General features: G+C 43.0%; 1 protein-coding gene across 1 annotated transcript in view; it reads right to left on the reverse strand.

The window, feature by feature from the left end:
* Positions 1 to 8,105, reverse strand: part of PLCL2 (phospholipase C like 2) — a 104,369-nt gene extending 96,264 nt beyond the window's left edge. The window contains exon 1 of the mRNA XM_035130403.3: positions 8,029 to 8,105. The gene's annotated coding sequence lies outside the window, so the exon portion shown is untranslated. The remainder of the gene's footprint in view (positions 1 to 8,028) is intronic.
* Positions 8,106 to 23,158: the final 15,053 nt, after the last annotated feature.

Genomic DNA, 23,158 nt, shown 5'->3' on the forward strand with positions numbered 1-23,158 from the left:
TGATACAGATGCTCACAATGTAAATATGAACGTGCATGATTATTTCCCCACCTACCATGTTTCTCATAAAATAAGACGTACCTATAAAATAAGCCATGGCAGGATTTTCATGCGTTGACAAAATATAAGACATACCCCAAAATAAGCCGTAATGCTAGGTGCAGTTCTGGAGGGCGCCAAGGAAGAGGAAGAGGCCTGTCGGGTTGGGGCCCGGAACCGGATTCTGCCACTGCTGCAGCCCTGCCACAACACCCAGCAGCACGCGCCGAGTGGAGCCCCGAGCCAGTGGGACCCAGCAGCGCGCCCCGCTGAAGCGCCGACAAAGTGCCCAGCACCACCACGCGGAGCGCCCCGACCCAGCGGGACCCAGCAGTGCTCTGTAGCACTTTGAATCCTCCTCCTCCTGCTGCGACTCGGGCGCTGCTGGGCGCTTTGTCGGCACTTCAGCTGGGTCCCGCTGGCTCGGGGCTCCACGCGGCACGCGCTGCTGTGAGCTTTGTTGGCGCTTCAGCAGCAGCTAGTCAGGTCGGCGCCGCGCGGAGCGAGACCACCGAGTGGGCCGAGCCAGCGGGACCCTGCTGCTGAAGCACCGACAAAGTGCCCAGCGGTGCCGCGCGGAGCACCCTGAGCCTCCGGGAGCCAGCAGGAGGAGGAGGACGCCTGCCGGGTCGGCACCTGGCAGCGCCACGCACCCCGAGCCAGCAGGACCCAGCAGCAGCAACGCCGGCCGCGGCAGAAGGAGGCAGGCGCCCAGAACCATCCGGTACTTACCGGTAATTAAAAAAAAAGACACCCCCCGAAAATAAGCCATAGGCTTATTTTCTTGAGTAAAATAAATATAAGTCGATGTCTTATTTTAGGAGAAACACGGGTATGCTGTACTAATAGAGACTGTTTGTACTAGTGGAGTCTGTCGGTAATGTAATTCTGTCATTTAGCAAAAAGAAACATCAGCTCTTTCTTTAGCACAGTAGGATATGATGGCTCTTCTATCAATTTCCATCTAGTTCTTTTCAGAGATCCTCATTAGGGCTGTTACTGGAACTTCAATTCCCTGTTTTCCTGTTCTTTCTCTTTGGCTCAGTGCCAATGTTATATTCCCTGCTATTCAGATGTTCTGTTTGATTACACCTGGCCGAGTAGTACTAACTGCTTGTCCCAATCTCTGATCCTTGAGATCAATCCATTACGCGCTGACCATGCAAGAACCCAAATACTTGAGGAGACCCTAAGCGTAGCTATGTTTGTTGAGTCAATATTGAAAGAGAGGAGAATTCTTTTGTTTAAAACATAGACAGTTGGAGCCCTTGCAGAGCAGAAAATTCAGTAAATATCAAGAATGTTTAACCAGATGTGAGAGAAGCAGCACAGTAACAACTTTCAAAATACATTTTCACAACTGGAAATTGAGGCACAACTTTAAGATGATAAGGTAAGGTAAGGTAAGGTAAGGTAATCTTTATTGTCATTGTCCCCTTGCGGGAACAACGAAATTACTCGGTTACCACATCCACTCGGATAAAGCATTCCACATAATCCAAAATTACTACAAAACCCTAATCAAAACAGTGCAATACGATACAATATAACAAGCAAAATAAGATGACTTCAAAGTTCAGACTTTCCATTTAAGGCCAAAATCGCTCTAGCCATCCGCTTTCCTGTTTTATCGCCATCATTTTATTTCCATGCCGCCTTTCTATAGTTAAAACCATGCTCGTGGTGGCTTACAACATGAAAATGAATTAATTACAAACACAGCAAAAGTAGTCATAAATAATAGAACACATCAAAAAGTACACAACCAAACTGAACAACTTCCACATAAATAATATCTAAAAAATAATCACAAAAAACTAATATCAATAACAGCAACACAACCCTCTAAACCAGTGCTTTCCAAACTGTGTGTCGCGACACGTTACTTTGTCGGCTGCAGTGTGTAGGTGTGTCACGCGAACACTTCCCACGCTCCTCCCGGGGCCAGAAAGGGGTTAGTTTAATCTCTGGTTTGCTGGCAAAACTGAATTACTGTGTCGCGAAATGATGCATGTCTAAAAAGTGTGTCACCAACATGAAAAGTTTGGAAAGCTCCACCCTAAACCATACCCCAGCCCAATAATCTGTTCAACAACTTCAACTTTTGTAGCGAGAACCCTGACATCCCAAGCCAGATGTCAAAAAGACCAGCAAGACAAGGGGCAGGTCTTCCAGGACTCACAGTCAAGATGGCTATGTATGACTTAATTGGAATTATATGAGGCTGTAGCCATGCTGACAAGCCCCAGTCCTCTATTCAGCATGTCATGGTCCCAGTCTTTACAGCTGTCCTTAGGTTAAAGCAGGGAATCTCTTGTACTTGTGGAGGCTCCATCCCACTTCCTGCCCTGGTGATTTGTAACTCTGATTATGTAGAGTTCTCCATCCTGCATATATAATATATAATAATACTATTTATTATATTATATATTTATTACTATTTTGCCAAATGCATAAAGCTGAATGTTAAATGTGCCTAAGTTGCAGGCTTACTGTATGTGCACAATAAAGAGCTCTAGTTCTGTTTTGTTAGAAGTAGGATTGCTATGCCCCAACCAAAGAGATTGCCACTTTTAAGAGCTCACACAGTTACCAATATTGTTTCAAAAGGTCTCCACAGACCTCATCCAATCTACTACACTGCCTGCTGCCGTCACCATGCCTATAAGTGTGGCTCACAATGTGCACTTGATGGTGTTTTCCTCAACGTGCTCTACCCATGGTGAAAGCTAGCTGCCAATAATATTGTTAGCTTTGGAACATTGACTTTATAGCAATTAATGCTTTTTAGAGCAACCTTCCCCCAAGCTGGAGTCCTCCAGATTGTGGACTCCAGTTCCCATTATCCCCTTCTAGTATGGATGACAGTCGGGGATGATGGGAGTTGTAATCCAGAACATGTACAGTAGATGGCCCCAGGTTGGAGAAAAGTGATTTAAAGAGAGAAAAAGAGATAAAGTGGAAGTATGGGTTGAGAAATGTTATCTGTATAAACCAATACACTTTTCAATAGTAAGTTATCAACAAAACAAAACAAAACAAAATGGAGGAAGGGAAAGGCACTACTGCTGCATACTGTTGTAAACCACCTCCACAGGATTATCCAACACATGGGCACCAGAATGCAATGAACACACAATGGCAAGTTGTGAAATTAAAGGCCTCTGTGGCACTTGTCCCCAATCAACTTCTGGTGTGTACACATATTAACCAGAAGTTTAACACTGCTGAAGACCCAAGGAGTCACATTTTGGCCACAGGTTGCCTCTCCTCTCAGAGCTGCATGGGTCAAAAGCTAGAGGGAGGAAACCTTGGGTGGAGGCCCTCAAGCTTTGCCTCTCTGTCTGTAGGGACTCAACCCCAGACCACATCCACCAGTAGCCCTGCTCCACATATTGCTTGAGTGCTTTTGCCTGGCTGGAATTTGTCCTTGAAATGGCAATTATGTTTCTTGCTTACCTGGTCAGAGGATGGAGATCTATCTAGGTGTAGAAATCTTCGCCTTTGTGTGGCTGGCATTTAGCCCACTGTAGAAAGGTATGAGTCACATCTGTTGCTCCACCTACCACTAGCTTGCAGCCCTTGGAAGTTTGCCCATGAAGGAATGCGGCCTTGAGGCTCAACAAGGTTCCCCGCCCCTACTTTAACAGAAGCCACGATTGACCAAGCCTGCTAATATTCCCCAGAACCTGACACAGGATTGCTCCTTCTAAAGAGGAGCTTCAGTCTGTTTCCTCAGGATTCAGCAGAATCTCACTTCTGCCTATATTTACTTTGTTCTGCTGAGTAATCACCCACAAAGGCATATGGGTGATCTTCTGTCACCACTTCTTTAAAAAGTTCAGCACCAGCTGCCAGCTTTGCTTCCAAACATAATCCAGAGTGCTGATGTTAACCTTTAAAGATCTAACTGGATTGGGACCATGATCCCTGAAGGCACTACTCCCTAACAAACTTAACATAAATTAAGTCCTTCAAAATGAGGCCTCTCTCTCTGGGCCCTCCTGATGCTTAAGATATTTGTAGGGTGCCTTCCAGAGAGACTGTTTGGAATTTGCTGTGTTTAGAATCCCCTCTCCAGATAACTTTGTCATTAATATCTTGTTCACCTGTGAGCTTTTCACACTGTGTGGTTTTACTCCTGCTGTTACTAATTTATTGATTTGGGGCAGCTTTTTTTAGATGGTATTTGCACTGTTGATTTTCATTTCTATCAGCCACCTTGAGCACTATTTTTAGAGGAAAGGCAGGATAGAAATGTCCTAAATCAATATCTGGCACATAGTTCATCTCTCCATAGTGTACTTGGCTGCCTAGATATCAGATTGGTTACTCTATTTTCCTCCTTCTATACAACGAAGCATTATACCAGGAGTAGCTTACATGGGGGCCCTCCAGATGTTGTGGATTACAACTCCTATCATCCCCAGCCGGCATGGTGAATGGTCAGGGATGGGAGTTCTAGTCCACAACATCTGGCGGCAACTAGATTGGCTACCCTTAAATTACTTCAATTTCTCACTGGCTCCACATCCTTAAAATAACAGTTTTTATTAAGTGTTACTGGGTTAACACTTAGTCTTGTTTTGAGAATTCCCAATGGGAACAAAATTATGGTGACAAAAAGTGGTTCAGGCTTCTGAAAGTGTCCTGTTTTCCCACCATCAGTTATGTTGATACCTTCAGCTTGGGTGGAGGAAGAGGACTTCAGTCATGAACATGTCACAAGGGGAAAGGGTTAAATATGCCCTTTCCATGCTGCTATCCTCAATAAATTCACAGCCCTACTCAATACCGGTAGCTGCTTTTAAGCTTTAGAAAAGGCATTCAAGGATCTAAACCCAGATCTCCTGCCTAATGGGAAGTCTGGCACTCACACAATAGGAACGAGACTAGCTAGACCAGTCTCCTGAAATGGCAAATTCCAGCATCGATCATATTGGCCTTATCTGCACATCAGGGTAAGCCATTGTTGATTGCTCTTTCTCGGTCTGTTCTGCTCCACTCCACTCCCAGTGAGAGCAAATAAACTATATTCACTCTGGGTGCTCAGCAAGCTATGCTCTGTAGCTAAGATTATTTCTTAGCGTACTGATGATGGCATATTGGAGCAAAATGTGCTACATTCCCTAGTTCATGGAACGTGAAGCCAGGGGTTGTTGTCTTATGCCCAATCCTCAGCAATTCCTCCCATATCCTCCTGACAAAGTATTTACCTTGTACGATGTGAAAGGTTCTGGGCATGGGAGCTTCCTTTGGAATGGTGGAGAAGAGTGAAGAAGAATTTCCAGTTACCTAGCAACTGTTTATCCAGTGTGTTCTAGTTGTAATGCAAATAGAATGCCACTTAAGAATTACTGTAAATTAAATGGCATTTTTAATTGTTCTCATTATTAACCACAACAGAAATGGGGGGGGGGGGGGCAGCAGTGTCTTTTCAAGTAATCTAAACTTAAGAGATCTAAGGAGAAGAAGAAAAAGTACCTTAAATGTTGGATGAGGGACACTAAGTTCTACCAGTTACACAACTTCAAGCACTTAAATGATGGGATTCTCTTGTTTAGAAAAATTCAGTCCTCAGAAAGCTTGCCTGTTGGCAGAGGGAAGAGTCTGACAACAGATAACAACTCTGAGGACCATGATGGGGCTATTACCTCCATCCAGAATGCTACCTCGTGCAACACAGCAAGGGTGTTTGCCGCCAAAGTGGTGTGTCATTTTGGCAGCAGTCTTTCTTGTCATTAGGTTTTGAGGTATGCAGAGGAAGGCAATGATAAAGGGTCTGGAAACCAAGCTTTATGAGGAATAGTTGAAGGAATTGGGTATGCTTAGCCTGGGTAACAGGAGAGGAGCCATGATAGCCAGCTTCAAATATCTAAAGGGCTGTCACATGGAACTTCCTGTTCTGATTGTCTGAAATCAAATTGGTAATCCCATGGAAGAAAATCAAAGTAGATGTGCTTAGAGAGAGTAACAACAACAACAAGAAGAAGACATAGATAGAATTTAATTATTAGATCTTGAAAGATTGATATTTCCTTTTGCTTGTAGAACAAAAAGTGCGATAGCATCTGCCTAGTCACGAATCAAAATTTTAGAACAGTGTCTAAATATCTATAATGTCCCTGTGGACTAAATGAATGACTAGTTATCAAATATCAGAAAGCCTGGGTCAAATGGCATTGGCCACTCAACAACTAAAACTTCTTTCTCAAATCCACTTGAGTTGCATGTTCTTCCTTAGTCAAATTATTGTCATATAATGTGTCAACAGTTGTTGTTTTTCAATATCCCCAAACTTCTTGCTTTTTTCAGAGACAGACAGAAAAACCTATTGCATTTTGAGGGTGGAGGAAAATAACTGCCTACTTCTGCCAGGATGTTTCAAAGTATGGAGGAGTAACAAATAATGGAAAATGAATTAATCACATGTTTGTATCTTATACTCAGAAACACAAAGTTGGCTTTTAACAGGTCAGACCATTGATCATAGCTCAGAACCTTTTGCATGAAAAACATGAACTGTAACCACTCCTCCAATTTTATCAAAATGATTCTTCTTATTCCTGCTGCTCTAATAATGGTATACTTTGTAACATACACATCAAGTAAGACAAAAATAATTTAAAAATAATTATTACCGTTTATAATAAATAATAATAATAAATTTTTATTTATACCCCGCCCTTCCCAGTTCAAAAACCCGGGCTCAGGGCGGCTAACAACAAATTAAAACACCCAGGGCGGCTAACAACAAATTAAAACACTTAATTGTAATACAACATAAAAGCAGCATAAAATACAGTATAAAAGCATGAATAACAATAAAATTCAAGTTCAAGGATCAATTTGGGGGAAATCCATCCAATAAACATTAGATAGTCACCAGGGCTAGCTGGCTAAATTAGACCTACTTGGGCCAGCGAGGCGCATAGCTGCAAGTTCTCCCTTTTTTAAAGGGAAATTCCATTATGCTGAATAGGCTTCCTCGCGAGAAAAGGGAAAACTTGGCAGCTATGGCGAGGCGGCCAGGGGAGAATTAGCTGTGGGGTCCCAGAGCGGGTAATCTTCATAAAAGGGGGGAGGGGGGAAGAGAAGGGAAATAAAAGATCAGGCTGAGTTCAAATTAAAGGCCAGGCGGAATAGCTCTGTTTTCCAGGCCCAGGGGAAGGAAGTTAAATCCTGTAGGGCCCTAGTCTCATGGGACAGAGCATTCCACCAGGTCGGAGCCATCACTGAAAAGGCCCTGGCCCTGGTGGAGGATAGTCTGACTTCCTTAGGGCCCGGGACTTCTAAACTATGGTTATTAATGGACCTTAAGGTCCTCTGCGTGGCATACCAGGAGAGGGGGTCCCATAAATACAAGGGCCCTAAGCCACATTATTGCCAACCTTTTACCCGCAAGGTCCCAGAGTGGCTTGCAACAATCAAAACACAGTATTAAAAGGCGAAAGATTTATACGATCTGAAGAGAAACCAGAGTATGGAATATTGTTGTATGTGAAAATTAATAAAAATTAATCTAAAAACAAAAACAAAACACAGTATTAAAAATTAGTCTTCCTGCTGCTAAGAGTAATACTATTTTATTTCTTGCTTTCAGAAAGGGCATTCTATTACCCTCTGAGCAGATCATGTTCTGATCACAAAGTATTTCTGCAACTCAACAATAGTGGCGATGAAAAATATGCCCTCACTCCTCTACACAGAAGCTATTATATTTCAAAAGCAACTCACAGTTTACAGACTGACTTGACCGAAGACAAGTATTGTGTTGTTGCAGGCTGAATGACATTTGTTTCCACAAAAACAAGCCCTCACCTTTTCCTCCGTTTCTAAATAAGAAAGATTTGAAACTCACAGGATTTGACATAGCAAGCTTTGCTACGATACCTTAGCCATTTGGCAAGACAGGTGAGGTTCCCCTTTATGAACTATCATTGATAACCTGGACCACACTGTGCTGTGCCAGAACCAATCCAAACCTACCTTAAATGAAATGTCAGACTGCCTTTCTTCTTCTGCTCAGAGTGTTTTCTGCTAAGCTTTCTCTTTCTCTTTCTTCCTCTTGCCAGTCTTCTCCCCACCCCCAGGTTGCTAGGCAACCAAATGATATGGCTGTGCATGCATGTCCAGCAATAACGAACACTGTGTGATAATTTTTTATTTGATTTCTTAGATGGAAAACAGGGGAATATCCTGGCAAAGTTTCACCTCCTAATGAATAAGTTTCAGAAACTTTAAGCTTCCAAATACACACCAACCAAGCCACAGAACTTTGAGACGGTGGAACACCTAAAATTACCAGCCTACTGTTATATAACCTTCATTGTTGTATTGAATGTTCCACGGACATTTCTTTGCTTATTTTAACTGCATGACAAACTCTCACCTGCTGAAATTTCTTTTTCTACACGGCTATTAAAGTTGCAGGTACCCTGGTTTCTATTGGATCTGGGCACACTCTCTCCTCGACCTTTTGTATCTGGGGAGGGAACCTTTTAAATACTAATAGGCAACATCCAGTCCAGCCAAGCTGGAGCATTTGTAAGACTGCAACCTTATGCATGCTTGTTTGGAAATAGGCCCAACTTAAACACAGTGGGATTTACTTCCAAATAGGCAAACACAGGATTAAGCTACCGTAAGCATCCCATTTGTTTTAATGGCAGGGGTGCAAAGCACTGGCTTGAACATTTACTATGCTTTACAAAGGTTCCTTCCCATTGCCTCCAAGTGTCCCTATTTTCCAGAGACCATCCTGGAATTATGAAAGTCATCCTGGCTTCTGATTTTATCCCAGAATGTCGCTATATTTCCCGCCAGTGCCAAGCTATGGGAGGTGGATGAGCTAGCATTTGTCCCAAGGAGTAGCTGCAGCTACGAAGGAGCATCTCATTGCATCTGTAATCAATAATATTGTGGTCATTTGGATCTCAAGCTGTTGTCATGTCATTTTTGCTACTTCTGCATCCCAGTGGCCCCCAGCCCACTGCACATGGGCCTGCAAAGTTGTGTGGCTGTGTGTGCATGTCTCAGTGGGGGGTGGAGTGGGGTGGAAGGATGTGTGTACATACTTGAGTGTGTGCCTGCACATGCAAATCTTTGAGACCCTAACCAACTGCCCCTCCCTGTATTCAGCACCCCCAAATGGTTTAATCCTGATTCTACAACAGGAAATGTAAATCTACATTTCGTATTGTACACTGGAATCTGCAGTGGACATATAATTTGTAGTGCAAACATTAAAATTGTAATGTAATCTTGTCTTTTATTGGTTTGCAACACATCAGGATTATATTTCACAGTGTGGTGATAAAGAATTCTGAGACATCACCCCCCCACACACACACAGTTCCTCTGCTCCTTTCCTCAACAGTTGAGAAATCACTCCATCTCTGTGATGAAATTTCTCCCTCCTCCACCCCCATCCCAGACAACCAATCTGTTAAAGTGGATGGCTACAGTGCCCTCCTTTGACTTAACAATAATTTAACAGATTGAAATGAATGAGAGCTTTTTATTTTATTTATCAGGCTCCTCCACTAGGGGCTAGGTTATATTCAGAATATGTTTGCAGCACTGACAGGCTCTGACCCTATGCAATCTCTCTAAGTATTTGTAGATCTGACAGTCCACTGTTAAGGCCAAATGGCTTTTCCCATTAATAAAAATTATTACATTTAAAATAAACAGGAGCCAGCTAATGCAGCATTTGATTTCTCTATGGTATTCATAGGAACCTATGAAATGGCCACACTGAATCAGACCATGATCTTTCTATCGCAAGTATTGTCTTTCAAGCAAGTGTCTTTCCAAGCTGCGATGAGACTTGGAAAGCACATCTCACATCACTAAGCTACATTCATGAATTGGATACTTTGTTAATGGTATTTCACAGGCCAACCTGGGTCCTTGGCTTAATAAGAATAAAGAGTTCCATCTGGCAGCAGGAGGAAACTAGTGGTGGTGGTGGGGGTTTGAAATCTCAAATCTCTTAAGTTCCCCCTCTCCAATTCTCAAACATAGTGCAGTTCTACAGCCCGGAACACATGGATTCCTTGCATATTTTTAGCCAATAATGTGTCAACCTTAACATTCTGGCTGGTACTGTAGATCCTTACCCAAACGTGATATTGCTTGCAACACCATGCAGTTGGCAGGAATACACAAAAGGGTCAATTCAAGTCATAGAGAATCATGTACCAGCAGGCAACGTTCCCCGTATGTCCCTCTGCTAGTAATGTATTACTACACTGGAGCTGTAGAACAAAGATGCAAGCATCTTCCAATGAGAAAATACTTTAAAAATCATCTTTTGTAGAGGTTCACAACCCCTGGTGAAGGCATAGCTTGTGTACGTTTTCACTGATAGCACAAAAATGTATTGTGTGGAAATTGTGTATTAACATAACTGCACCTCACCAAAAACATGGCATTCATGCAACCAAATTCCATATAGCTATCGCAGTCCTGATCAATCGTCCTATCTTCTGGGATCTTTGTGTACAAAGCAGACATTCTACCACTAAGCTATGCTCCCTCCACCACCCCTGGAAATGCCAATGGTGAAGCTGGGATCTTTTCATTCCACGGCCTGAGAACACCTGAGGCTTCTTTTGTGTATTGCCCAATTCCTCAATCAATTAAAAGTTCCAGGGGAAGTACTACCCAAGTATGGTTTCCTTTGGAAGTGAAACCACTGGAGAATTAGTACATGGTAGTAATATTTCCTTTATTTACAAATATACAAAGAGAGTATTCACTAAGATAAGAAAAGAAGCAAGGCATCACGTCTGCTATTCCATATCAAATTCCCAGCTGTAAGTTGGCTCCATCTCTCCACCTCTTCTGAAAATGATAAACTTATCTCTCTTTCCCTTACACTTTCCTCTCACTTACTTCCCACACACACACACCTTCCCTCTTCTTGTAGATAAATATGTTTCACCTTCTTCAGACTCTGATGGTTGTCTCCTTCAAAACACTCAAAAGAGGACTGGCTATCAGGATACTTTTTCCTGATCCATTTTTCTAAAAAATGGTTAGAGTAGCAATTAACCTAACAAAACAAGAAAGAGGTTTATTGCATCTTAATGAGTAAGAAATATATTATGGCATCAGCGTTCCTGGATTACAGTCCACTCCATCAGATGCATGAAGTGTTATCCTGAGTTGCAGATGGAGGCGAGATTGTAAACAGTGGGAGCTGTAATGCAGTAAAGGCAGACAGTGACCATTACTTAATTAACAATGGTCACATTGGTAAATCAATTAGCAGATGTAATGTGATAAAAATCCTTTCTCCTAGTTCAGTTTTTGAGTGAAGCAGTTGATGAACTGTAATTGAGCAGTTTCACCATGCAACCTTCCCACTGAAGTTATTTTGTTCACTTAGCCACTAATAATAGTCTTATCCTCCATGAATTTATCTAATCCTCTTTTAAAAACAGTCTAGTTAGTGGTCCAGTTACTACCGTACATCATGTGGGAGCAAATTCCATAGTTTAGCTGTGTGCTGTGTCAAGAAGCACTTCCTTTCATTTGTCTGGAATCTTCCAACATTCAGCTTCATTGGATGCTGGAAGATACAGTACATTTTCACTCTTTTGCAACCACTCTGTCCCTTATTTCCATTTAAGAGTTAGGAAGCAGAAGAGAGTCGGAAATGAAATTATGCCCTGACCCTATGATTCCCTCCCCCCCCCTTTTATAGGACAAATTCAAGGGCAGGAAGTTGGTTGTTGATGGCTCTTACTCATAATAGCCAAAGATGGAACCATAATATTCAAAGGAAGCATACTTCTTACCTCAAGATACCGGGGACCAGCAGCAAAGAATGGGCTATCAGCATCATTTTCCATTTGTGGGGTTTTCAAATAGACTTTGAGAAATGCATAGTAGAAATAGATGGACTGTGGTCTAAGTCTCCCCACAGTTAGGGAGGATTTCCTAACTATGCAAGGCATTTACTCTAGACTTGTAATTTTTTTTAAAAAAAATAATCACAGGGCACGGAGGTTCTAGCTAAATATATGCACAAAAGGAAACCATGTGTGCTTGAAGTGAGACATTTTTCTGATCACCACTGCTAACCAAGCAAAACTGAGACACAGAAGTGAACTGCAATCAAATGAAGAGCTGCTTAGATTATTATGAGGAAGCAGTCTGGTAGACCACTCTTGCGCATGTGATTGCAGGTCCATTTTTTGATGGCATCAAATATTATTGTGAATTTCCAGCTGGGCTTCACACAATCATTAATGGCAGAGTTGAGTCAATAAGGTCATGAAAAAAACTCTTGTTGTTGTGAAATGCTGTTATTCCTAAGCAAAGATTTGGGTAGTGGATGGCGAACATTTGAAGGCTATATTTATTGCTTCTGCATTCTGCATAGGGCAAACAGTTTAGTCTCTACCTAAAAGAATGGGCACAGATCTGGCACCAGAAATGGCAATATATTCAGAAACTAGTAGGGTTTTCAACTTCCCAGCTTATTCTGCTACAGACTTTAAAGTGTCTGTACTTGAACAAAGGGACTTCAAAGGGAGACTCCACTGTGAAAATGCTCAATTACAATTCATTAAGAGGTTCATTGCTGTTATCTGTGAACTGAATAGGGTAAAAGGGTTTTTCTTACACCACCAGTGCTAATTGGCATAATAATCCCAGTATCTGCATTAGCAACAATAGCTGTTTTGTGAATGACCACTGTTAATCACTTAATTATGGAAATTTACCTATCAAACCACCTAATCTGACTTGCACCTTTGTTAATATAAAAACTATGCAGTTTTTCTTTATTCTTGTTTTCTACCTACCAAGGAATCTGTGTGTTTCACCTAAGGTTGGAAAGAGACTTGAGTAACAGCAGCTTCTTCCATTTCCAGAGATGGGGGGAAAGTTGTGGATTCTACCTTCCCAAAAGGCTTTGGTGTAGACAAAGACCTGCAAATCACCTACAGTGCATCATTTGAATGTCTGCTACATTCCCCCATCTTAAGACTATTACAAGATACAGACTCATGGCTTTGCCACCAGCTAACTCCCCCACCCCCTTCTCTCCCCATTTGCCTGGTTTATCAGCTAGCCTGATGAAGCATTCTGGAGAACTCAAAAGCTTGCACACTGTTTTGTTGTTGCATATATGCTTGTTGCCTTTCCCTGTGAACTCGCTATTTATAACCCCCTCCACCAACTATATAACTGTGGCAAGGTATAGATAGGTAACTGTGCTGGTCTGGCATAGTCAAAATGAAATAAAAAAATACTTCCAGTAGCATTTTAGAGACCAACTAAGTTTGTCATTGGTATGAATTTCGTGTGCATGCACACTTCTTCAGATACCAAGGTAAGGTAGTATAGTATAGTGGCTAGAGTACTGGACTAGGACTTGAGAGACCCAAATACTGGTACCCACTCAGCCATGAAGCTTACTGGTTACCTTGGGCCAGTCATACTCTATTGGCTTACCTTCACGTGGTTTTTGTGAGGATAAAAATGGGGAAGGGGAGAACTGTGTGTGCCGACCTTGAGCTCCTTGGAGGAAAGGCAGCATAAAAATGTAATAATAAACAAACACACAGTGCATCAGATGAAGTGGACTGTAGATCTTGAAAACTCATGCTACAATAAATGTGTCTTTAAGGTGCCAGAATAACTGTTTTTGCTGCAACAAATTAAGACAGCTACCCTCTGCAAATGACTTTCCATAGGTTTTTGTTTTTTAATGCTTCAAAACCAAGGATGTATATTTTTAGTGCGCTTGGGACATAGAAGCCAATGATGTCCCAACAAAGAAAGCTTTTAACCTGCACAGGAGAAATGAATGCTTAGTCCACCTGTGAGTTGGACATGTGTGTTACAACCCACATATGTAAAGGTGCAATGCAGGCCAGCAGATGACCTGACATATTGGCAAGCTTATGTGGGGCAATGTGGTCCTTTTGTTACCCAGGTCCCAATCTCTATAGGGCTTTCATCATCATTTGAGTTCAGAAATGGACTGGCAGCCAGTGCAGCTGTTTCAAAACCAGGGAGATAGTTTCCATTGCCTAGTCCCAATTTGTAGCCCAGCAGTTACACCATTTTGGAGTAACAACAGCTTCCAAGCACTCTTCAAAGGCAGTCCCACCTACAGCACAGTTGCAGCAATCTGATCTGAAGGTTACCAGATACAGTACTTATGACCAGGCTGCTTCTGTCCAGGAGGGGTCGCATTTGGCACACCAGCACCATCTGGTGGAATGTGCTGTATGCTGCGGGTGCCACCTAGGCCTCTAGTATCATAAGTGAAATATGTTTCACTGTTGTTTGCCCCATAAAATACAGCTACTGTGCTTCCTGTTACCTGCTGGGGACAGTGATTGTGCCAATGTTGCAGGACCCTATTGGATAGTGCCTATGTCATCAGTGGCAGGCATGTCATTAATCCCTCCTTTATTTTAACTTCTCCACTTCCTCAAACTCTATGCAGCTGCATATGGTACTAAAAACAGAGCTTCCTCCTTGAGTTAGGCTACCCTGTGTGGTGCAGTTAATTCCACTTTATGAGGCTAGAGGTATTGGGTCACATGGCAAGCAGGCACTACGAGGAGGACATAGAAGCTTGCATCTTGCTGGAAGTTGGCAACCCTACAGTGTAAGGATTTTTTTTAGAAAACAAGAGCTGAGTCAGTCTTAAGAGTGTTGCTTTTCAATTTCTTGCACTTAAGCAAAAATTGGTGGAGATCATGCCACACAGCAGGTTGCCACATCCTTTATCCCACCACCTGAGGCCTCAAAAGACAAGTCTTCAGTACATCCTTCCTGCTGGAACTATACCTGATCTTTAGAAAACCAGCAACCATCTACCACATTTATCACTTTTTATTCTCTTTCCTATATAGATGAGATAAAATGTGTAAGAAACGTTCAAGGAGTTGGTGGAGATAAGCAACAGGAAAATTTATTGAGCTAAGTGATGGCCTAAGCATCTTTCCAGTGCTGGAACACACATTTCTCTTGAACATGTGTGTGTTTAAAGAAAGCCACATCTGTATAGATATTCCCCTGGCAATAGCCTATGCCCTGTTTACCTTCCCCATGTTACCTGTGCTCTGGATATTGTACAGCTATCTTTGAAATAGGGTTTGGGTGTCAATGACTATGATAAAAGACATTGGGTAATAATCAACGTAAGTTTTACTCAGAGCAGACCCATTGAAATTCATGGGCATGACTAAATTTCAATGGGTCTACTCTGATTAAAATTTAATTGAATACCATCCTCAACAAATGCATTTGGGGCAGACATTCACAGTCACCTGGATAAGTGACTAGGAGCAGTTGTTTCCTTTCCTCAGGATTCACTAGTATGCTGAGGTCCACTCATCACCAGAGTGAGGTGCTAAATACTGGCTGCAATATGGGGGCACAGTTCAGGGGCAGAGTCAGTTACTTCCTGAAATCAATGAGCCATACACTGATATGATCTTTAAAGTGTCTATACTTGAGCAAATGGACTTCAAAGGGAGACTTTACTGTGAAAGCGCTCAATTGCAATTCATTATCTGTGATTATCTGGTAGGTAGCCGTGTTGGTCTGATGTAGTCAAAACGAAATAAAAAAATCCTTCCAGTAGCACCTTAGAGACCAACTAAGTTTTACATTGGTATGAGCTTTCGTGTGCATGCACACTTCTTCAGATACATTGATTATCTGTGTTATCTGTGAACTGAATAGGGTAAAAGGGGTTTTGTTACACCACCAGTGTTAATTGGTTTACTAATCCCAGTATATCTGCATTAGCAACAAAGCTGTTTTGTGAATGTCCACTGTTAATCACATAATTATGGAAATTTACCTACCAAACCACCTAATTTAACTTGCACTTTTGTTAATATAATGTCACTGTCTTTGATGTCCCACCCCGCCTTGGGGTCTTCAGCCGCCTGCCATTTTTCTGGTCTTTAATATAATACCTAGTAGTTAGCCAGGTGCCACGCCTTATCGGGGTAAGCAGTGGTCACCAACCCCATGTAAGATGAGTAAGCAATTAACCAATTATCAAATGTCCTATTGACATCTTTGGTTTAAACTTGGAACTACAAGAAAAAGCCGGGGAAAGTAGTGAAAAGATATCTACAAATTCCCCATTTAAGATGCGGTTGCGAAGGTTCTTTTTAAGCCAGATACCGGGTGGCTGATCTGTCTGCTTGAAATTGGACGCCCGTACCCTGCCTTTTGAATCCAACCCGTCTTCCCTGCACGGCTCCTTGGCCCCAAAGGCACGGCAATGATGTTGAGTGCGCCATTCCCAAATCCAACTAGGAAGGCCAGGAGCCTTGTGAGTAGTAACCCAGTAGCCCTTGCAGCATTCTTCCGACTTGTCACATAAGGAATCACAAGTACCTGAAAGATCTGAAGAATCCGAAGTGTCCCTCTGGCACTTACGCCCATGATTGCTTGATCTGCACGACCTCTTCTTCCTAATTGGGGCTGAAGGAGCTGTCCGATGAACTTGAAACGGGTGACCTATACCTGCATCAACTAGGGGACTTGGATCTATCTAAACGCTCCTTAGCCTGAGCCAGGCGACGCTGCAGGCTGCGTTTCTGGTGCATTAATTTCTGCACCCCGCCCTGCTGGACAAGGAAGCATCGCTCTCAATTTCAAACTCCTCTGGGGAAACATACCTTTTCTTCTTAGGGTAGGCCCTGTAGAGCAGTGTTTCTCAACCTTTTTTGGGCCAAGGCACACTTGTTCCATGAAAAAAATCACGAGGCACACCACCATTAAAAAAGTTAAAAAAATTAACTCTGTGCCGCCCTATATTGACTATATAATTATGACTGTAAGAAACACTTGCCAATTGCTGTGTTGGTTGCAATCTCCTGTAATAAGGCTTCACAAGCCACTGATTTCTCTGCCAGCACAATCCTTTGTTCAGCAAGTTTCAGGTTGAGCTCATCCAGCCAGCTTCTTTAAGTTTGTCTAAAACCACCCTCCCGTGGTGGTGGCTGTTGAGAGCTGCGCTCGCCCCGCGTCAGTGCTATTTATTGGCGGCCGCGGAACAGCGGTTGAGAAACGCTGCTGTAGAGCCTAGCATCAGAAGTGAAGTGGCCATCAAATTGATCATCCCTCACCTTTTTCTTAGTGATTACGAGCTTTATGGGGGGGGGGCTTTTCTACCAGAATACAAGGCCCTTTTTAAAAATCCGATTGGCTGCTTAAACAGTGTGGCTTGGAGTGTCCTTTGCCATGGCTTTGGGGGTGCCAACCGCTACGAGAAGGCTTTTCTTTTGTTCCGTGGCCACAGCTTGTGACATGATGCACCTAAAGTGTCCACCACCACTAATGGCACCGCTAAAGACCTGATAGGCAGGTAGTTTTGTTTGTTTTGATTTCAAATTTATTATGCTACTATACTGACTATTTTCTACAATGACTTAAAAAACAAACAAAAAAAAACCAGAAGATTTTTTTTGGGGGGGGGCAACAAAACCAGCCAACCTAAGTGCGCACATATGCTAAAACTGCGGAAAGAGAAAAACAAGTTACTTTTACACCCAAATGCCATGAGATCCAGTGGGGTGGACCCACTAGGATCGAATGCGTGCCACACATGAGGCCTGTTGCCAGAGCGACAGAGGGAAATTAAACAGCCACCATGCGAAGTGCCCCAGGAAGACCGGCGGCCGCAGATGGGCCTGCACCCCCCGCGCCGCCACCAAAACAAGGCCGTCGTGCAGCCTACTCCCAGCCTACTCCCAGGGTGCCCGTGGGAGTAGGGGGCGCCCGTGAAAATAATGTGAGAGAGTAAACTCTTCTTATACTTTTATAGAAGACTGTGTCGTGTCTATCTTTTTATGAGAGACTAAAGGGGAAATTACCAACGAAACTTATTATAGAGGCTTTAGCAAGCCTGAGCAAACAGCCTCACTGGGAAGTCCCGAAACTCCTCCCACAATGCAGCCCCCCCCCCCAGAAAAGGGAAGCTGTCCACCCAGAACCTTTTTGAAAAAACTGCCACAGGCAAGGAACTGTATGGTAAAGACTCACATTAGGGTGATATGTTGGGAACATCTAATCTTCAGAACATTTATCATAAATGACAGTTAGACTAATGTTTTTGAGTGTTTGTTGTTGCTTCTAGTTGGGAGGAAAAGAGAGGTGCAGTGATTGTTGGCATTTAGAGACATTTCATTAATCTAGAGATTATTTCTAGAGAAAGAGCCAGTCGCAAGAGGAGCTCCAATGTAAGTTGTTTGCATATCTATTGGGCAATGAAATAGTATATTAACTTATTCATGTGAGTAAACCCCTAAGCAGAACATTTCAGCACAGGCAGGAATTCTTGTTTTCTACATATGCAACCACACTTGCAGGTCCACCCACCCATGAGGCAAGGTGAAGAGAGTAAAGTGCCAGCCTATAGCACAGCATCTTGGAGCCTTAAGTGTGTAAATACTTCCCCAGTTATTTTACTCATATTAGTCTAATTGAAATCAATTAGGTGAATCACTACAAGAAAAGCAGCTCCTACAGCTATCTATCCGCTGGATTAAGCTCTCAGGTTCATTCTAATAAAAACCACTGACTATATGAGTCACCAGTAGGAGCACTAAAATGTTTGATATGGAAAATAGTAAGAAGGTGGGGAAGAGTGGTTTGTCTCTCTTGGGAATACCTGAATACATGGCAGGGTAGAAATTCATTCATAGAGCCAGTTAGAACCTACCATAAGCAGAGAATTTCTCTACTGCAATTAGGAAGTTTTCAGGGCATGTCTTATTTGCTCTTTCAATATTACAGGTGGGGAACCTCTGGTCCGTTGGCCAGATCTGACATGTCAGGCTTCTTCATTTGACCCACAAAGCTGCTTTCCCCCAAGCATGCCTACCTGCTTAACACCCAGTTTTCTAGAGTTCTAAAAAACTACTACAGAGTTAAAAGGCCCCTTGCTGGAAATGTACACCTGAAGAAGCTAGCATTTTTGCACCATTCACATAGCAGATGAGAGATATGGGAAATCTAAATTTCCAACCCAAAGGTGCCCATGGTTGAAGGCAGCTGAACCTTCCCCTACCATACCTTGCCACTCTGTCCTTTACTTCCCAATCTGGCTCCCAATATTGCAGCCACTAGGCTAGGAGAAGAGGGACTTTTAACCAATGCAGACAGCGCCATCTGTCTATTAGGCATACTGAAATCTCATCCTTGTTTGCATTTGGTCCCCCTAGGGAGCATCCTCAGAGCAGACCCTGACTCTCCCCACCTATGAACTGGAGGTAGACAGGTAACAGTTTTCAGATGAGGGGAGGCTTTGTCAACTCTAGTTTCTTTTAATGGGGGAGCTGGGGTGTGTGTGCAGTCTTCTGGAGACCATAGCAGTACGGCCAACCTAATACCATCTGTATATAAAGCAACCCTTTATATCTTAAATGATGTTCTGGACAGAGAGGAGGGTGTTGCAGCACCACCAATGGAGGGGCAAGAAGCAGCTGTGTTGCCACCAATGGAGGGAGAGCAGTGACAAGGACGTAATGTTTCAAAATCAACAGCTGCCGATGCTCCGTGGTGCTTCTGGGTCTTTACATCTTTATTTTATGATTTGTTTCTTCCATTCAATGCCCTTTGGACCCTGCTAACTCATTTATAGAAAATCCAGTACGATCAAAATGAAAAAAACAAACATTAGGAGCAAATAAAGCACTGCACATGCAGGATTCTGGCCAAATCACACCCATTCCATTTGGCTGGGAAGCTTAGCTAACTGATGAATGCCACTTTACATTATTTCAGTGTAATAGCAGGGAAAGGGGAGAATGCAAGAATTAATTGGGAGTGAGAGAGCCCATGGGGAGATAAATTCACCAAGTGAAACATGGCTTTTGTACCCACATTGGTCACTGTTGTGTACAGTGTGTACTTGCTTTTTCTTTTGCCAAGGCTATGTCAAGGCATTGCTTTGTCTCTTGACTGTGTTGGAAATGAGGCCACTGAACTGGAACTCACTGAATATGGCTTTTCCTAATTTTTATTCTCACAGATTATCAAATCTTGATGTTTTGAGTCAGAAGTATGTCAGACTCTAGGAAAGAGACCAAGAACTGAACTAACTTTCAAATGGAGGCCTACATTGTTTCCAGCATCTGTGTGGGCCAACGGTACAATAATCTACATTATTTATTATTTAATCAATCAACCTGTATACTGTTTACTGTATACTGAACACACACACTGTTCCCAGTGATGCATTTATAATCTGTGTTCACGTTATCCAAAATACATGCCACCTATACTGTGTTATAATATACTACTGACTGATGCATTGTTTCTCAACCCAGCCTCCCACTGATCCTTAAGCCTTTCCCAATGCATGTCTAACCAAGGTGTGAACACCTTTGCATAGGGTAAATACATCCCTGTCTATGACCCCTGGTGTGTATACAAACAGAAATGAACTCATGCCCTGCTGATGTGAACAGCTATGGGGGGGGAAAGGGGGGCAAATTCACTGCACTGGTAACATGAACATCCCTCTTTAGACAAAATATGGCTCACATAGAAACCATAATTCTAGGCTTGATCAGGACTGCGGGGCCATGACAAGGAACTGTTGGATGGGGGACATAGTAACAGCTATCCATTAAATAACTCATGTTTCAGCATAATGGAAATGTTGATTACCATGCCATTGATAGACATCAGGTGCATCACTCACTGTTTCCACCAATTGTGTTAACTTGATACATCCCACAGAAAGACAATTCCTAATTTCAGAGGGCAGTGTGCAATGTTTCTGCGTTCTTTAAGATTACCATAAAAACAGCTTTGCTTCACTATTCTTCAGCACCCCTCTTAAATTATTATTTAAAGCAGAGAAGTGACATACACAAACCTAACATACCAAGTACCCACATTTTGAGATGTAAGATTAACTGGAATGCAGATTCCTATCTCAAGTTATGGTTTTGAAAAATAAGCCTCATCATGGGAATTTGCTTCTGCCTAGCTCTTTAATTTGCTTTCTTTCTGCTGAAATATGCAAACTGGGCATGGGAATTGTTCATGAAACTGATCTAGTGTTCCAAGCGGGATCTTTTCACAGAATCACAGAATCATAGAGTTGGAAGAGACCACAAGGGCCATCCAGTCCAACCCCCTGCCAAGCAGGAAACGCCATCAAAGCATTCTTGACATATGGCTGTCAAGTTTCTGCTTAAAGACCTCCAAAGAAGGATCTTTTATCATTGGACAGCAGAACTACAATCTCTCAACCACAGAGGTTGAAAGTGTAGCGGCTATTGGGGAAGGATCATAGCTCAGTGGTTGTGCATTGGCTCTGCATGAAGAAAATCTCAGCTCCAAACCTGGCATTCAGAAGGTATCAGCTTCAATAGCTGGCATTCTAGGTGGGGCTGAAATCCTGAAGAGCAACTGCCAGTCAGTGTAGGCATTACATAGCTAGATGGACCAAATAGGTGTAAGGCAGCTTCCTGTGTTCATATACATGTGAATCAAATTGTTTAATACCTGTTAAGAGTCTTGCCATGTTCATGCTTATACAGCCCTGTCTCTAGGGGGTGTAGGGCTGGGGAAAATAACGCTATGTACCCTCTTCCATTGCTTGATGGTAGTGGCGGTGGCAGTTCCTTCCCACCTACTATTCATTGCTTTAGCAGCAACCTTGCTGGTGAGGCCCTCTATTTCCACATCCTCCCTCCCAGGCTCGCTCTAGGAAGGGATGGTTTGAGAGAGCCTTGTCAAATGGGAAAGAGGCAACAGGGCTGCCAGCCATGGCCACCAATACCAGCCACAGTGTGCCCCACAGAACAGGGTCCAAGGATTATTTGCCTCCCTGAAGATAGCCCTAAGCTTCTGTATCCAAAATGGCCCATGGAGAAGGGTGAGGAATCAGCAAGCTGCCGTTAACCCCCCCAAAACACATATATATATACTGGGGGGGGGGAATAACTACCCTCCCAACTCCCATACCAACTTGTGCTGAGTCAAATGACTTCCCCCAAAGAATCCTTGGAACTGCAGTTTGTTAAGTGTACTGGAAATTGTACCTCTGTGAGGGGCAAGCTACATTTCCCAGCATTCTCTGGGGTAAGTAATGTGCTTTAAATATATGGTGTGTATGAAGCACTGAGAGAGAGAAAACTGACAACTAGATATGAGGTGGAACAGAAGGGGACACACACACACACACACACACACACACACACACACAGTGTAGGGAGAACCATTGCCTGGATGTCACTTCCTGGTTCATACTGAAAAACTACGTCCCAAGGGACAGAGGTGAGAGCCACCCACAGATATCAATGGAGAAACCCAATATTTTAATGCAGCTGGAGGTGGACACCCTTGTGCCCAACTCTCCCTCCCCCTGAGGCTTCCAAGTTTTTCTAACTCTGTTTTTGTTTCAAATCATACTAAATTAAAACTATCTTGCCAATCCAAATTCCAGACAACGCAACTAACTGTCCTCAAATAGCAGGTTGGAAGGGGCTGTTGCTTAGATAGACTTGGAAGCTGCTTAGAAGCAGTTTATGATGGTCCTGCAGTATAGTTCATAAAGGCTTGCAAGAACACTGCCATGTTGTCCAGGGGTATTGGACCCTATTTATTGCAGGTTGGGCTGAAGTTGAGAGACGTTGGGTTTACAACAACCCTGCGGGGTTATCTACTCTGTTTATCCCCACCACTGTAGTTTGGGCTGAGAGAGTAGTATACAACAACCCTGCAATGTCTTCTTCAATACCTTTACCTCATGTAGGAGTGCAGTGCTGAGTGTAGCTTACAGATGCCCTGCAACATGGTCCACTTAAATTACTACTTCAGAAACACTTCCTGGCCAAATAAAGCACTTAATTGCATGGGATAGCCTCTTGTGCAGGGACTCCTTCCTCTGATGCTAATTTTTGTTTTCTCAACATCCTCATCCAAAGGCTGAGTTAACCGATACAGACATGCTCTACTGCTCAGTTCTGCTCAGGTAATGGACACAGTCCTGCTCTACTCTTATCTGCAATGGTAGTATCTAAAACTCTTGCTTATGTGACCTGGAGGCAACCTCAGCAGCCTCCTTTGGCTTATGTCCATAACTTTTATGGCAAATGGAATC

This window comes from Zootoca vivipara, chromosome 11 (genome assembly GCF_965207765.1).
Source record: "Zootoca vivipara chromosome 11, rZooViv2.hap1.1, whole genome shotgun sequence".
NCBI classification, from domain to species: domain Eukaryota; kingdom Metazoa; phylum Chordata; class Lepidosauria; order Squamata; family Lacertidae; genus Zootoca; species Zootoca vivipara.